Genomic DNA, 12,544 nt, shown 5'->3' with positions numbered 1-12,544 from the left:
ATACCGGGCTTTCTTAAATCTATGGCTTTAATTACTCGGTAGAAACCAATATATTATCCTTTGCCTTGCTTTTCCCGCGCAATATTCACGCGTCTATACGAAATTACTAGCCACCTAAAAGAGCTCTCTTAACCGGCCTAATTGCCGCTAAAATTCCACGGCCTAAACTATCAGATCGAATCACAAGGACTCAAGATAATTTTACTGTAACACCTCCTAGCCTTTGAAAATAAACGCGGTATTTTTCCCTTACAAACTGATTATTACTTAAATCCTAAGAACTATAACCTATCTTATTACTAAATCTTTATACTGAATATTATATTTTTTTTCTCGAAATTTATGATTATTAACTCTTTTTTTCTTTTCTTTTAGTTCCAAAAAAAGGAGACAGCAAATTTTATGGACGTCACATATATATATATAAATATATCAAGGACAACACAACGGTAAGACACCTTTTACCTGAGCAGTGATTTATAACGTTATTGATTAATTCTTCTTATCTCTCCTTCCAGTTTACGCTTCTTTCCGGAGGAAACAGATTTTGAACGCCAGGCAAACCCTCAAATGAAGCTGGACTTGTTGACTGGTCCTTTTACAATGCCGGCGTTCTGGGCGGGATCAATAACCGGCACAGCAAAAAGCTCAAAGTTGCAGCTGGCCAGTTTACAATTCAAATCTCCACACCCTCAATGTAACTTTTTTGGCTTTTTTTTCCTGTGGACAACTTGCCACTACCTTGCGTTACCAAAAAGAAAAGGCAATTTCCCGCCGTTGTGCTGACCAAAACCGGACAATTTTCGGTGCTTCCAAAAAAGGCTTGATACACCACCGGAATATTCCTGTTGGAGCAACACACATCACATATAACAACACAATACTCAACAAACCACTGTTACAAACTACTTACACAATAAAAAAAAATCGCAACACACAAATTAAATTTTTCCACTTCTTCACTGCTCTCTAGCTAAGTTTCACCGGTAACGTCTTATTCTTAACTTTGGCTTTTCTTATGCTCGCAGCCTTTTATACCCCTCTTCTCAGTGAATCCCGCCAGACGCTCATTTTCCACGAAACACCATTTTCCTGAACCATTTTCAATTTTCATTCCTTTTTCTTTTCAACTGTCAATAGCCATTTTTTTTTTTTATTGTGAATTCTCATTTCACCTCACCCCTGAGTCTCTCATTTAAAAATCAACGGCTGTCTAACTATTCGCCCAACCCTTTTCACTTACGTTACCAACTCGCCAATTACCCCAAACAACGCCAATTTCCTTTAACCTTATACGGCAGCGAGACATCAGCAAAAACATTTTAATTATTTCTCTCGAAATCTTTTGTTTTTCTATTCTTCTGATATTTCTTAAATTTTTATTTCAACGTGCCGCTTTTTTTTTTCATAATCATTCATTCAAATTGTGTCTAAACAAAATTTTTATCATATTTATAGTAGGTTCCCACCTACTCAGCAATCATAGGGCTGCCTAGTCACTTCTTAGCCTGAGTCACCCTGTCATTTACTACCTTTATAATACTCTTTTACTCAACCCTGTTCGAGCCTAATTTCGTACGTAGCGAACCCTAACAAACCATTTCCGGCATTTTGATCCCATCGCCACCCGGACTACACACCCCGCAGAAATTACAAGCAAATTGAAATCTCGAAGCATCCTCACCATCCTCACTAAAAACCCAGGAAAACTGAGCAAATCCATTTGAGGACCAATTATGGGATGCACTACCAACAGAATTGGGATAATTTCTGCGGTGGTTGTGGACAGGTTTTGCCAAAAAACACGGCCCCATATATTTGTTGCCTTTTTGCGCCGCATGTGAACGGCCTGCAACAAAACTTCAACTTCGGCCAGAAAATCGAGGACGGAGGTGATGTGCACGGCCGCATTACTCATTTACGTGGGGACATCCCACTCCCTGAAGGTCTCATGCCGGGCATAAGCTCCGAACAGCAGGCTGGTCAAAGCCCTCCCCCTCATGCTGGTAAATATCCCCCATCGAAATAGACATGAATCGGGTTTTTGAATTCGAGACCACCGAGTTTGAAAGTGATTCGTACAAACAACTTAGAGAAATTATAGCAAATAAAAAGGAGAATCTCCCCGATCTAAAGATTGTCGACAATATGGTATTTAAAAGAGATCACAAGTCCTATAACCCAGAAACACAAGAGTTTCAGTGGAAATTGTGGGTCCCAGAGTCTTTGACCCATTCTTTAATAGAGCAAGCCCATGATAAAACTACGTCAGCTCACGGAGGCATATCAAAAACCATTTTTCGTTTAAGAGAAAAATATTACTGGCCTCTAATGGTATCCCAGGTTAGGCAATATGTGTCTAAATGTACTGTTTGCAAAGAGACAAAGCCTACCAATGAAAATACTCAGCCTCAGATCGGAAATGAAGTCGTGACAAATCTTCCCTTCCAGAAACTCTACGTTGACTTCCTCGGGAAATACCCCCGGTCTAAAAGTGGCAACGCCTTTATATTTATAGTGGTGGACCACTTTAGCAAATTTACATTTCTTAAGGCAATGAAAGAGGCAACAGCTTCCAATGTGGTAAAATTTATGGTTGAGGATATATTTCGTAAGTTTGGCGTACCCGAGACGATACATTCCGACAATGGGGCACAGTTCGTATCTAAAACTTTCAAAGACATGATTGAAACATATGGAATCAATCATATCCAAACAGCTCCATATGCTCCGCAGTCTAATGCATCTGAGAGAGTCAATCAATCAGTATTGGCGGCGATTAGGGCATATCTAGAAAATGACCACAGAGATTGGGACCTGTATCTAACAGACATAGAGTGCGCCTTAAGAACATCGATTCATACTGCAACTGGTGTAACGCCATTTTTCGCGCTGTTTGGTCATAGTATGTACACCCATGGTTCAGATTATAAATTAGCTCGGAAGCTCCACTCATTGGCGGGTTGAGATCCCTAGCCCTGGGAGTCTCTGTGACAGTCGGATGGCCTAATCGTATGCCGAGCATATGCACACATAACAGAGATGGCGCCCAACGTGGGGCCCGAAGTTAACAAAGCACTATAATTTATGAGAAGTATAAGAATGTCTAAGGGAAAAGTCATACACCTCATAAAGGGCACTAAAATTATTATTAAAAAAAAAAAAAAAAAAAAAAAAAAAAAAAATAATAATAATAATAAAAAAATAAATAAATAAAAAAAAACCACACACACACTGCTTCTGAAAATTACACTTCCCCCGTAGATCTATGTTGTAATTATCAAATTTGAAAATTTGTATGTGTAATTGTAATTGAATGTATTTATAAAAAGTATTTGTGTTGCAAATGTTTCATATTTAAAAAAAAAAGGTTAACTGAATTTAAAACTTACTTACAAGAAAAGGTTTCGTCCGAGATTCAATTGATAACAAATGAGAAGATAAATTTTGGGTATAGGTCATGATCTACAATACCCGCAATAGTAAAAGAAATAAGAGAGACAGACCCGAAAATTTTGACCTAAACCGATCGACTTATTTTCCAGAGCAGAGTAAGCAAAGACGAATAGGGTCGGACGAAATGGCGAATGAGGATAGGAACATGAGTGCTTTGCAATTTATCGATCTAGCAGACACGATAATGCGAAGAGATCAGAACACCAATCATGTGCCAACGGTGAGTGATAATTTGAATAATAATGGTCCAACTACTTCCGACTTACATGGACTAGTACAAGATGAAGCAGCGTCTGTCCAGAAGTCATTGGAAGATAAAGTTAAAAAAATGGTCGAAACAGAAATATCTGATGTGAAGAAAATGATAGATTCTTTATCAAAAGGCATGAGAGAACTATCCGACACTGTGCGTAAACAATTAATTGTACCCCCAACGGCTACAATAGCCTCTAATTCTATTACAAATAGTAATGCTAATCCGACGTCAAACAATAATAATGACGCAGTAAATAGGAATATGCCACCAATTATCCAATTTCCGAGTGCTAGTCAAACTCCATTATCAGATCAATTTACTGGCCCGATAACGAATACGTTTAGAGTGGAACCACTAGGAATACGAGTTGATAAACTTGGTTTAAATTTCAGTGGTGACCCGAAAGGCTTAAGAGTTATGGATTTTATTAAGCGGTTAGAGATCATGCAGGCTCAATATAACATTCCATGGTCTGAAGTGTTGAGGGATTTCGCCTTTCTGGTTTCTGGTCAAGCCAGAGAATGGTATTGGCTGCATAGACAAAGTAATGTTTACACCGATTGGATGGGTCTTAAAGAAGCGCTGATAAGCCAGTATCAAACCCCACAATCCAAATTCGACATACTCAGGGATTTGTTAGAAAGGAAACAAAGGCCAAATGAAAGCATCAATAGTTATTTTCACGAGATGGGAATTTTGCGATCTAGATTACTTCAACCTATTTACGAGTACGAAATGATTAAGATCCTAAGGGGAAATATACGTGAAGATATAAAACGACATGTATATCAGATGACCATTTCGTCGGTTGAACAGCTACGAATAGAATGTATTGAAGCTGAGAGAAATTTCCCTAGGCGCGAAAATAGAGCTGTAACGTTCCCCCAGCGACCTATCCGCCAAGTAAATGAAATATATGATGAAATTTATGAAAAGCATGTAGAAGTACCGGAGGAGAATATTGGTGAAGAGCTGTCAGCTATCCGGATACAAAGCCACATTAGAGTTCCAATTATCTGCTGGAACTGTCGAGAAAAGGGGCATGTTTTTATGGACTGTCCAGTAGAAGTCCGGAAATTGTTCTGCTATAGGTGTGGGAAGCCGGACACAGTAACCCCAAAGTGTCCTGTCTGTCAACAGGGAAACTCCCGAAGGGGTGTGGAAGTGACAGGGGAAACACACCCGTCAGAGAACCCTGTGAATCGGAAGAATTAGCACCCAAAAACGTCCGAATTTTAATAAAAAACAACGATAATATATTTAGAGATAAGAGTAGTGTAGAATCGAAAATTTTTTCTGCAGGTCAGAGGCATTACATTCCATTAGAAAATCGCCAAAGAAATTATGCTAAGGTCAAGGAGAGAATTTTTAACTCAGAGTTTACTGTAATCCCGAAAAAAATTATTGAATTGAGACAAAAATCCAAGAAGTGGCGTGAGCAGCGAAGATATTTGATAGAAACTATTTCGAGAGTGACTGGTATTGCCTCAGATCCCAGAGTTTTCTCGGAAATCAGTATGCAAGGAAAAATCATGAATGGGCTCCTAGACACCGGCGCTTCGGTTACTATGTTAGGGAAAAATTGCCGAGAGATAATAGAAGAACTTGGCATTCCAATTATACCAATGTCCAGCAGGGTAACCACCGCCGGAGGTACACAGTATAATGTTTTAGGGAAAATTAAAGCCATCATAAAATACCAAGAGCAGGAAAAATTTATGACACTGTATCTATGTCCTCAATTGGAACAAGAACTATATCTTGGAATAGACTTCTGGCGAACATTCGAATTAGCCCCTGATGTGATAGGAACTGCTGAAATTAATATAGAAAAAGTTTTCAGGGATATGACTGATACGGGTCCCGACTACAAACTCAACCCTCACGAGTTAACAAATGATCAAGAGAATCGATTAAAATGCATAGTAAAAAAATTCAAGACCTTTGAACAAAATGGGCTAGGTTGTACTAGTTTAGAAAAGCATTCGATTAAGCTCGTGGAAGGTGCGGAACCGGTTAAAGACCGCCACTATCCAATGTCTCCAGCGGTTCAAGCTATCACGTACCAAGAAGTCGATAATATGTTAGCACTTAATGTTATTGAGGAAAGTGAAAGCCCTTGGAGCAATCGTACAACTATCGTACGAAAGCCCGGAAAAAATCGTTTCTGTCTGGATGCTCGAAAGTTAAATAAGCTCACGGTCAAGGACGCATACCCCCTGCAAAACATTGAAGGAATACTAAGTCGCATTGATGAAACTCATTACATTAGCAGTGTGGATCTTAAATATGCGTTCTGGCAAATCGAATTAGACGAAGAAAGCAAGCCGTACACCGCTTTTACGGTCCCAGGTCGTCCATTGTATCAATTCCGTGTGATGCCGTTTGGATTGTGTAATGCTGCACAAAGGTTATGTCGACTGATGGACAAAGTCATTCCCCAACGACTCAAGGAGAATGTCTTTGTGTACCTGGACGACCTGTTGATTATTTCAAGTGATTTCGACGAGCATCTTCGTCTATTGAATGAAGTAGCCGATTGCCTTGACCGAGCGAGTTTAACAATCGGGTTAACCAAGTCAAAATTTTGTTTTCGTCAGTTGAGATATTTGGGATTTATTATTGGAGAAGGCATGTTGCGTACTGACCCCGAAAAAGTAGAAGCAATTCGAAAAATTAGCATTCCCAAAAGTGCTAGGGAAGTGAGAAGTTTTCTGGGTACAGCAGGATGGTACCGAAGATTTATTAAAGACTTCGCGTCACTTTCGGCTCCCCTTACTGATACCCTGAAGAAATCGCCCAAATTCGTAATTACGGAAAAGGCAAAGGAGGCATTTGAAAACTTAAAGAGGGCCTTAACTTCCGCACCGGTGTTACGCCACGCAGATTTTTCCAAACCCTTTTTTATTCAATGTGATGCTTCGGAATATGGCATCGGCGCTGTTCTATTTCAGCTGAATGCCGAAGGACATGAGCATCCGATCGCTTTCTATTCGAAAAAACTCAATAAGTGTCAGAGAAATTATAGCGTGACAGAGAAGGAATGCTTGGCGGCGGTGATGGCTATCAAAACTTTCCGTCCTTACGTGGAGCTAATGGAATTCACCGTGATAACAGATCACGCTAGTTTACAATGGCTGATGAGTCTAAAGGACCTCAGTGGTCGTTTAGCTCGCTGGTCATTGCAACTTCAGGGATTTAACTTCAAAATCGAGCACCGAAAAGGAAAGGAAAATGTTGTCGCCGATATGCTATCCCGCCTACCCAATGCCGACGAAATAGACATGAATCGGGTTTTTGAATTCGAGACCACCGAGTTTGAAAGTGATTCGTACAAACAACTTAGAGAAATTATAGCAAATAAAAAGGAGAATCTCCCCGATCTAAAGATTGTCGACAATATGGTATTTAAAAGAGATCACAAGTCCTATAACCCAGAAACACAAGAGTTTCAGTGGAAATTGTGGGTCCCAGAGTCTTTGACCCATTCTTTAATAGAGCAAGCCCATGATAAAACTACGTCAGCTCACGGAGGCATATCAAAAACCATTTTTCGTTTAAGAGAAAAATATTACTGGCCTCTAATGGTATCCCAGGTTAGGCAATATGTGTCTAAATGTACTGTTTGCAAAGAGACAAAGCCTACCAATGAAAATACTCAGCCTCAGATCGGAAATGAAGTCGTGACAAATCTTCCCTTCCAGAAACTCTACGTTGACTTCCTCGGGAAATACCCCCGGTCTAAAAGTGGCAACGCCTTTATATTTATAGTGGTGGACCACTTTAGCAAATTTACATTTCTTAAGGCAATGAAAGAGGCAACAGCTTCCAATGTGGTAAAATTTATGGTTGAGGATATATTTCGTAAGTTTGGCGTACCCGAGACGATACATTCCGACAATGGGGCACAGTTCGTATCTAAAACTTTCAAAGACATGATTGAAACATATGGAATCAATCATATCCAAACAGCTCCATATGCTCCGCAGTCTAATGCATCTGAGAGAGTCAATCAATCAGTATTGGCGGCGATTAGGGCATATCTAGAAAATGACCACAGAGATTGGGACCTGTATCTAACAGACATAGAGTGCGCCTTAAGAACATCGATTCATACTGCAACTGGTGTAACGCCATTTTTCGCGCTGTTTGGTCATAGTATGTACACCCATGGTTCAGATTATAAATTAGCTCGGAAGCTCCACTCATTGGCGGGTTGAGATCCCTAGCCCTGGGAGTCTCTGTGACAGTCGGATGGCCTAATCGTATGCCGAGCATATGCACACATAACAGAGATGTGGCTCTGTATCCGGATAGCTGACAGCTCTTCACCAATATTCTCCTCCGGTACTTCTACATGCTTTTCATAAATTTCATCATATATTTCATTTACTTGGCGGATAGGTCGCTGGGGGAACGTTACAGCTCTATTTTCGCGCCTAGGGAAATTTCTCTCAGCTTCAATACATTCTATTCGTAGCTGTTCAACCGACGAAATGGTCATCTGATATACATGTCGTTTTATATCTTCACGTATATTTCCCCTTAGGATCTTAATCATTTCGTACTCGTAAATAGGTTGAAGTAATCTAGATCGCAAAATTCCCATCTCGTGAAAATAACTATTGATGCTTTCATTTGGCCTTTGTTTCCTTTCTAACAAATCCCTGAGTATGTCGAATTTGGATTGTGGGGTTTGATACTGGCTTATCAGCGCTTCTTTAAGACCCATCCAATCGGTGTAAACATTACTTTGTCTATGCAGCCAATACCATTCTCTGGCTTGACCAGAAACCAGAAAGGCGAAATCCCTCAACACTTCAGACCATGGAATGTTATATTGAGCCTGCATGATCTCTAACCGCTTAATAAAATCCATAACTCTTAAGCCTTTCGGGTCACCACTGAAATTTAAACCAAGTTTATCAACTCGTATTCCTAGTGGTTCCACTCTAAACGTATTCGTTATCGGGCCAGTAAATTGATCTGATAATGGAGTTTGACTAGCACTCGGAAATTGGATAATTGGTGGCATATTCCTATTTACTGCGTCATTATTATTGTTTGACGTCGGATTAGCATTACTATTTGTAATAGAATTAGAGGCTATTGTAGCCGTTGGGGGTACAATTAATTGTTTACGCACAGTGTCGGATAGTTCTCTCATGCCTTTTGATAAAGAATCTATCATTTTCTTCACATCAGATATTTCTGTTTCGACCATTTTTTTAACTTTATCTTCCAATGACTTCTGGACAGACGCTGCTTCATCTTGTACTAGTCCATGTAAGTCGGAAGTAGTTGGACCATTATTATTCAAATTATCACTCACTGTTGGCGGACCATGAAATTATACATTTAGATCGTAACGACAAGATGGAACTAATCCGAAATAAAATTAGACAGAATATGCATCAGGCTTATCAACAAAGCGCAAAAAGGTATAACGCAAGGGCTCGTACGATTATTTTCTCTCCGGGTCAAGAGGTATATAAAAGAAACTATGTTCTTAGCGATTTTGGGAAAAATTTTAATGCTAAGTTTGCCCGGAAATTTACGAAGTGTCGTATAGTAAAGCCCATAGGAAATAATATGTATTCTCTCGAAGATCTAAATGGAAAGGCGATTGGAATCTGTCATGCAAAAGATCTTAAAAGATAAGTGGAAAAGAAAGTCTTTTCAATCCCCTTTCCCAATTCAATTTTTATAAAAAGAATTCTAAAATAACTCTCAAAAACTATTTCACATTTGTTACCAATTCTATATCACATTTATCATGGTTATGGTTTAATTCAAAATCGAATGAATCAAAACAAAACATAGAAAATGTGTCTGAGGAAACTAAATACGATAGTAAAATCACCTTCGTACTGAATTCATTCGTATTAAGGTTCAAAAATATCAGCTGATCTGTTCCCCTAATTGGGTAATTCAAGTTAATCAGACTCTAGTTTCGCGTTTATCACAGCTGTCTAATTTCTTTTACAAAATATTCTACGCGACATATAAATTTAAAAAAAATGTACTTAAACACCCCCGGTGGCGATAAAAATAGCACAATCTGGTTTATTCCGGCATAAATTAATGAAAGATTCCCATACATAAAAAGCGAACATACATAAAACTACATTCTACCAGACAATCACGTAGACACCACGATTATGGTATTTGTTTACCTATCAATCACATCAGCATATACCGCATACAAAATCCGTTCTTCGGCAACCACGACGACAAGACAGGCATAGGCACAAATATTTCCGCATGCAAAATGTTTCACCACCTATTAAGGAATGAAAGTTATTAAATGTTCAAAACAAACAAAAAAGTACCGCAATACATTGCTAGGGCTATGCCCGCTTTCTGTCAAAATACTTCAAAATTGTATGCGACAAAATGTTTTGATAATTGTTATTTTTTGAATGCGTTATTGAACGCACGGATTTTTTTTCAAAAAATGTGATCAAAACTGTTTAATCCTTCAATTCCAGGACAAAACAGGGTAATATTTTGAACGCCGGCCACGCAGTGTTCGTTTTTCCAAACATTGACCTTGAAAATATTTTTTTTTATTTTCAAAACAAATAATACACAATAATGACAGAAGTCGGGCACACTTGGAAAAAAAAATTGTAATCAGCTTTTAGCTCTACCTTACCTTTTTATTGTACCATGATTTCAATAATTTGATCAAATTATTTGTGTATCAAAGTACGTATAGATTCCAACTTTGAAGATTATATCCATAACCAAGAAGAATGTGTGAAATTTTGATGGAATCGGAGAATTTTTCATTGAGAGCTGGTGGGTATTACCAGTGTAGATCCGCCGGAGAGGACAAATATATTCCAACTCCACACAAGGTCTTGGGTTGATAGAATTATTGGGTTGTTCCGGATGTTTACCTTTTTGTAGTGAAGGTCCCAAAGGAGTGGGTCGATAAATCCCATCCGTTCCTCTGAGCTTGTCTTAGTAGAAATACTGAATGCGGGATTTTATAAATAACCGAATGCGTATTGTAAAATTTATGAGCGTTTTTGATCTTCCCAAATGTTGACCTGTTATAGGGGAATTACCAGCGAGTTTCCCGGACTCGGAACTCGATCGATGTTTGGTAGTGACACGATATTTTCAGGGTGTCGGATCGAGAATTATCAGGCGAACCAGCAAGACATGTTTCACAGATCTGATGGACAGATTAGAAAAATAAATTAATTTATGTGGTTCAAGGGGATTCAGAGAAACGCAAGAAATGGAAATACTGGATCCAGGTAGGGTGGGCGAGTGTGGGATCGATCCACCGAGATCCCTGTATGATGACTCCTATTTTGTATATCGTAGAGTAGAGCAATTGTAGTAAAGTCCCCTTTCAATGTTAGTGTGTTGGATTCGATTGGCGGGTTGAGATCCCTAGCCCTGGGAGTCTCTGTGACAGTCGGATGGCCTAATCGTATGCCGAGCAAATGCACACATAACACATATTGGAGATCATCGGAAATAATTGTTGAAGAAACAAATTCCAAGTGGCTTCCATCTTTGAAATCAACATTATCCTTGTGTAAGGATACTGATTCCGTAGGGAATGTGGCCACCGAGAATGAGAGCAATGATTGCATTTTAATTGAACCAAAAATTGATATTATTGATTTAACAAATGTTTGATATTTGGGTACGAGAAGAAATCTAAAATTATGTATGTATGTGTGTATTGGAAATATATATTTAATCATAACCTCTCATTGAAAAAAAAACCTAGTTTAAATTGTGACAATAATATCATTAAACAATAGCTTTCATAAATGGCTATTCACAAAAGACCTGTTGGGCTTTAAAATGCACGAAAGACCATTCATACGAGACCCTTACGTAGTCTCTATTTCATGGAAAACCTTTATAAGACCTTTTATTAATATGAAATCTTTAGATGACCTTCAATGCACAGAAAACCTTCAAAAGGACTTTTATCGAATTCGAAAATGGACAATATCGATCCACTTCATCAAGTACCTTTTGAATAATTATAACTCTTATAAAATGTGATGTAAGAGTTACACACATCACAATATTTTTTTAACCCAAGGGCTGGTGTGAAGATGCAATATATCAGTGGACTCCTTCTGGTAACTCCCCCACAAAGGGTTAAACTTTTCAATATGACTATTTGAAGCTCATAAAACGCGAAATTAACATTCCACTACACATCTGATTCGATTCCATTACTTCTGGTACCTCCCACACAAAGGGTCAAAGTTTTAAATAATCAAAACGATCATAAAATCCTAAATAAGCATGCGGTTCTTTACAATTACACAAATTACAATTATTAACCCAGATCTGGTATAAAGATAGAATATACAAGGTGGGATATAAAAACTGCTACGAAATCAAACGCCATAATTTTTACATTTTTTAAATTGAATTGAATGAAAGCAAAAAATGTCGGAAATAGCATCAAATTTTAGAAAAGGTTTAGATTTGTTCGAATCGGTAATCTTTGGCAAGAATTATGGCCTTCCAACGGCCAATGAAACCGTCACATGCTGCTCTGCGGTATTTTGGCCCATTCCCGGCGAAGCGCTTGCTTGAGGTGATCGACACTTTGGTATTTTTAAGTGCCAACCTTGCTTTCCAAAATACTCCAGACAAAATAGTCCAACAGATTGGTATCCGGAGATTTTGGTGGCCATTGTGCTATGGAAATGAAGCGAGGAACTTCATTTTGTAACCATTCTTGGGTGGCGCGTGCTGAGTGCGATGGTGCTGAGTCCTGTTGGAATGTCCAAGGTCTGCGGCCAAAATGTTTGCGTGACCAAGACAGTTCACCACTTTCGG

General features: G+C 38.8%; 3 long non-coding RNA genes across 3 annotated transcripts; 1 reads left to right on the top strand and 2 right to left on the bottom strand.

The window, feature by feature from the left end:
- The first annotated feature begins 327 nt into the window (after positions 1-327).
- Positions 328-941, top strand: LOC131803883 (uncharacterized). Its single transcript, XR_009342813.1, has 2 exons — positions 328-449; positions 519-941. It is a non-coding gene; the product is annotated as an uncharacterized LOC131803883 (long non-coding RNA).
- Positions 664-1,003, bottom strand: LOC131803884 (uncharacterized). The gene is made up of 2 exons (XR_009342814.1): positions 914-1,003; positions 664-845 (listed from the first exon to the last, which is right to left on the bottom strand). It is a non-coding gene; the product is annotated as an uncharacterized LOC131803884 (long non-coding RNA).
- An 8,749-nt stretch (positions 1,004-9,752) lies between these two features.
- Positions 9,753-11,188, bottom strand: LOC131803882 (uncharacterized). The gene is made up of 2 exons (XR_009342812.1): positions 10,371-11,188; positions 9,753-9,995 (listed from the first exon to the last, which is right to left on the bottom strand). It is a non-coding gene; the product is annotated as an uncharacterized LOC131803882 (long non-coding RNA).
- Positions 11,189-12,544: the final 1,356 nt, after the last annotated feature.

The sequence above is a fragment of the Musca domestica genome, unplaced genomic scaffold, assembly GCF_030504385.1.
Source record: "Musca domestica strain aabys unplaced genomic scaffold, Musca_domestica.polishedcontigs.V.1.1 35, whole genome shotgun sequence".
Classification (NCBI taxonomy): Eukaryota; Metazoa; Arthropoda; class Insecta; order Diptera; family Muscidae; genus Musca; species Musca domestica.
Note: the sequence above shows the minus strand (reverse complement) of the source record. Positions and strands in the feature narration are given on the sequence as shown.